We start from the raw sequence: 5694 nt of genomic DNA on the forward strand, positions 1-5694 counted from the left end.
GAACCCTGGTTCACCCCTGCCCGGAGTTGTGGAAGCTGTGGCAGTGGCCCCTTAAGGGCACAGTTCGTAGCAGCCGGTCTCTCCACCGAGGTGGTGGAGACCCTCCTCCACTCCATAGCTCCATCCACGAGGATGTCGTACGCCACACGATGGCGACTGTTCATGTCTTGGTGCGAGCACCATGGCCTGGATCCTGTCAACTTCCCGGTTGGTTCAGTTCTGGAGTTCCTACAGTTTGCCGCAGGGTTGTCCCCTTCGACCCTGAAGGTTTACGTGTCCGCCATCGCGGCATATGGCTCCCCGCCTGCGGGGCAGTCGTTGGGTAGACACCCGCTAGTGACACTTTTCCTCCGCAGCACCCGGAGGCTGAGGCCCGGGATGCGACCCAGAGTGCCTATCTGGGATCTGGCGGTTGTGTTGGCGGCTCTATCTGAGCCCCCCTTCAAGCCTTTAGCCAATGTGGCCCTTAGGTTTCTGTCGATTAAGACCACCTTCCTTTTGGCGATTTCCTCCTTGAAAAGGATCAGGGATCAGTGGCCCCGTCTCGCCTGGAGTTTGCCCCTGGCATGGCCAGAGTGTTTCTATATCCGAAACCTAGGTACGTACCTAAGGTGCCTTCGGCTCCCTCACGTCCTGTTGTGTTGCAGGCATTCTGCCCTCCTCTGTTTACAGCCCCCGACCAGGAGCGACAGCACTGACTGTGTCCAGTGCGAGCACTGGATACGTACCTCCGCAGGACGAGTCCTTGGAGGAAGTCGGAGCAGCTGCTAGTCTGCTATGGCCCTAACAGGAAAGGTTTCCCGGCCACTAAGCAGACTTTGAGCAGATGGGTTGTGGATGCAAATGTGTTGGCTCACGAGTCCTCTGGCCTCCCCGCACCGCTCGGGGTTCGAGCTCACTCCACCTCTGGACATCTGTGATGCGGCGGGTTGGTCCACCCCGCTGACCTTTGTCAGGTTCTATGACCTTGACCTCAGAGCCACCCCGGGCTGCTCTGTCCTGCATGCTGGTGCCGTGGCCCTCACTCTCTAGGCAGGGTCTTGTCAGTGTGGCGTGACTGGAAACTCGTTCCCATAGCGTTTCGATGCAGCTCGAGTTCCTGAAGGGGAACGTCTCTAGTAACCTAGTTCCCCGAGGAAACGAGACGCTGCGTCTTCGTGCCACACTCCCTGAATCCCTGCGGTGCTTACCTTCTCTCGCAGAAGCTAGCATCTGGTTTATCTCGCAGCCATTTGTAGCTTCCTGTTTACGCGACGTCGCCTGCTGATGACGTCACGTTCCAAACGCCTATTGGTCAGATTACACACGTGGTTCAGAGCATGGTCACGCATGGGCGTTCCCATAGCGTTTAGATGCAGCGTCTCGTTCCCTCGGGGAACTAGGGTTACGGTCGTAACCTAGAGACATTCTGTGCACTTAAGGACATTAGTCACCATTTCAGGTTTTAGTACACATCTCCAGTATCCACATTAAATTTTGCGTTTTTTTTTCTTACCAATGATTGTAACTAAGAAAACAAATAAGTGAAACACAGTGGCCGTGCATTTGGTAACTGGGCCTTGAGTGAGGACTTACCCGACTTAATTCACCTCTTATTACCCCCACTATCACATCTCAATTATGAAAGCCATCAATACTATACAAAAACGCAGTATAATGTGTGGTATTATAGAGAGAGAGGCATTTCACATATTTTTACTAAAGCAAGAAACCCAGTTTAGTCAACTGCAACACTACAACAGCAACTGTGCACCTACATCATCTGGAGCAGTTCAGAATCAATATTTGTCTAATAACATGACAAAAAACATAACAAATGTAAATAAAATACAACCTACTCACCAGGAAGGTGCAGACTCATAATTTGGACTGCTGCTCAGAGGCTGTAAGCCAGTGGTAACGCTTGTATTTACGGTCTGGAAGTGGCGAACAAACCCTTTCCCGGGTTGAGAATATGAAAATCTGATTGGTAAAGAAACAGAGCTATTTCCTAAGGAGACTTAGGTAAAAAAAAAGGCCAGCAGTACAGACTTTGAAGGCCCTGGGCAGACTAGATTGACATGGCAGAACGAAGAAGCTGAAAACTGTTTGGACAAAAAATCGAACATCTACATACACATACTGGCAGAAGTGCAGCCAAGAGAAACATTACTAAATGAAGAGAATAAACTGTTGGGAATAAATTAATACACTTTCATGGAACACATACTAGAATTTAGGTTGTAAATGAAGGCTTTGCTGGCCCTGACCGCCCTCCACTGGTGAAACATGACGGTCCCTCTCTTGCAGTAGATATAAAAGTCAGTATCTCTGTGAATCTGTCTAAATTGTATCACACTTCAGATAGCTCCGCCACCTTTTACTGAGGTGTAGTCATGACCATTCTGGAATCAGGTTGGGAAACAATCCATTATTTAAATTATTTCATTAAAACCAGTATTGGATGATGATAATACAGTTTAAGATGTGCTGTTAATGAAGACTTTTTGATAAACATTTGTGGAATGGATGATATGGGTGTTTGAGCAGAGCACAGTAGTATAGAGCAGAGTCTGATACAGCAGCAGAGGAGATGATCAGATCCACTTGTTTTTTATCACCATCATCAATTTCAGCAGTCATTCTAGGGGGTTTGTCTGGATATAAATCTCCTCTTTGAGAAATATAAAGAAGGAACTCAGGTTTAGATTGTGGATATTGTATGTACCAGTGCAGGTAGTCCCTTTTTGTAGAGGTGGTTGGTTTGTATCTGCAGGACAGAGTAACATCATCACCTTCATCTACAACTTTATGAGTGAAAAGTGGCTTTATTGAATCTGCCATGGAGTCACCTGTCATAGAGAAGAAAACATAATCGTTTAACTTTTACACATTAAACATTAGAACACTACATTAAGCCAGAATTGCATATTCAAACTCATATTCTGATTTATTAGAGACTAAATAATCACACTTAATTTTTTAACACACAATATATATTACATAAAAAAATTTTAATCTCACCTAGTGAAAGCCACAGACACATAATTACAGCAGTAAACATGATGAATGGTTTTAGCTGAATGAAAATATCCTGAGGTCTTTCTGTTCTCTGATTCTGTAACATCATAAAGGTTCATAAAGCTCCACCTCACAGAATCACATGACAGAGTCAACAATGTTACTGACATTCTGGTTTTACATTCAGCATCACATGGGAAAACTTGTGCTCTTTTTTTTAGCAAACACACACTGATAGTGTAATTATGACTACACTGATAATAAATGGACTATATAAAATCTAACATTTGAATCTATTAAAATATAATCCAATTATTACATTCTGAAATATTTTATTTATGCGTAGTGAGGTGGTGGGAGGAGCACACGAGTTCTTTACCATGGATGACAAGGAGACATGGATATCAATATAAAAGACAAGGTTTATTGATCTCACATAGACATATAAAACATTACAGTCACTACAAATGAAGGACGGCTCCAACGAGCTACAGGGGAGAGGAGAGGAGAGGAGAGGAGAGGAGAGGAGAGGAGAAGTCAAGAAGTCAAGTCAAGTCAAGTCAAGAAGCTTTTATTGTCATTTCAACCATATATAGCTGATGCAGTACACAGTGAAATGAAACAACGTTCCTCCTGAACCCAGGTGCTACATAAAACAACATAAAAAACAATCACAGAACAGAAGAACACAGGGCCAAGTGCATAAAGTGCATGTGTGCAACTGGTGCAAACAGTGCAAAAGACAACACAAGACAGTGCAAGACAACACAGGACAGTGCAGGACAATACACAATACACAAATATATAAAAATAAAAACAACAATCGCTCCGCAAGTAAAACCTGTCGTGACAGGATAAGGTGCACAGTAGCAGAAAAATGTAAACAGAAAAATGTAAACAGGATTGTGCAATTCTATAATAGCAGAAAAATTTAAACAGATTTGTGCAATTCAACAATAGCAGCAATCAAAAAAACTGAACAGTGACCGAAGGATTTGGACAGAATATTGTGCAAAAAGAGCAAGTTCCGGAAGATCAGCAACAAATGGCTTGTAAACATTTTGCGATAATGAATGAAAGGTGTGAATGGTGCTGAAACCTGGGTGTGCGAAGTGTATGATGTGTGTTGAGTCCGGTTGTACAGATCAGTCACACAGTTGTGTGTAAGTGTGTGTGTGAGTGTGTGTGTGTGTAAGAGAGAGTTCAGTTCAGATGTTTGTTGAGGAGCCTGATGGCTTGCGGGAAAAAAACTGTTGCACAGTCTTGATGTGACGGCCCAAATGCTTCGGAACAGTTTCCCTGATGGTAGGAGGGTGAAGTGTGTGTGTGAGGGGTGTGTGTGATCGTCCACAATGCTGTGTGCTTTGCGGATGCAGCGTGTGGTGTAAATGTCCATGATAGAGGGGAGAGAGACTCAGATGATCTTCTCAGCTGTTCTCACTATCCTCTGTAGGGTCTTGCGATCCAAGACGGTGCAATTCCCAAACCAGGCAGTGATGCAGCTGCTCAAGATGCTCTCGATGGTCCCTCTGTAGAACATGGTCAGGATGGGGGGAGGGAGGTGGGCTTTCCTCAGCTTTCTCAGAAAGTAGAGACGCTGCTGGGCTTTCTTGGTGATGGAGCTGGTGTTAAGTGATGATCAGTGGAGAATGTTCACTCTGTGCTCTCCTAAAGTCAACAACCATCTCTTTAGTTTTGTCGATGTTCAGAGATAGGTTGTTGGCTCCACACCAGGCTGTTAACCGTTGCACCTCCTCTCTGTATGCTGACTCGTTGTTCTTGCTGATGAGACCCACCACGGTCGCGTCATCAGCAAACTCGATAATATGATTCGAGCTGTGCGTTGGTGCACAGTCGTGAGTCAGCAGAGTGAACAGCAGTGGACTGAGCACACAGCCCTGAGGGGCCCCAGTGCTCAGTATGGTGGTGCTGGAGATGCTGTTCCCGATCCGTACTGACTGAGGTCTCTCAGTCAGGAAGTCCAGGATCCAGTTACAGAGGGAGGTGTTCAGGCCCAGTAGGCTCAGCTTCTCGATCAGGTGCTGAGGAATAATTGTGTTAAATGCTGAACTGAAGTCTATGAACAGCATCCTTACATAGGAGTCCTTGTTATCCAGATGGGTGAGGGCCAGATGGAGGGTTGTGGAGATGGCATCGTCCGTGGAGCGGTTTGGAAGATATGCGAACTGCATGGGGTCTAGTGCGGGTGGGAGCTGGGTGTTTATGTGCCCCATGACGAGCCTCTCGAAGCACTTCATCATGATGGGTGTGAGTGCAACGGGACGATAGTCATTGAGGCAGGAGACAGAAGACTTCTTCGGCACAGGAATGATGGTCGTCGTGTTGAGTCACATAGGAACAGTGGCGCTGCTCAGGGAGATGTTGAAGATGTCGGTAAGGACATCCGCTAGCTGCTACTGAAAACTGCTACTAAGAGTAATCAGGGCAGGAGTGAGGATAATATTAGTGCATTGTGTATGGTAGAAGAACAGCTGTAGTTTATATCACAGAGGTTTTATTGTGAAAATGAAGATTCATCATCAGAGAATGTGAGCAGGGTTGTGTGGAGCTCTAGTACTTTTCCCACAATAAGAAAAGTGACTGCGCCATCTTGTGTTCACCAAGGAGACAAAAGTGCCAAAGTGTGACATTTACAATGAAAAGAAATCACATTCAACCATGAACAAAATTCTG

This window comes from Silurus meridionalis, chromosome 6 (assembly GCF_014805685.1).
Source record: "Silurus meridionalis isolate SWU-2019-XX chromosome 6, ASM1480568v1, whole genome shotgun sequence".
Classification (NCBI taxonomy): Eukaryota; Metazoa; Chordata; class Actinopteri; order Siluriformes; family Siluridae; genus Silurus; species Silurus meridionalis.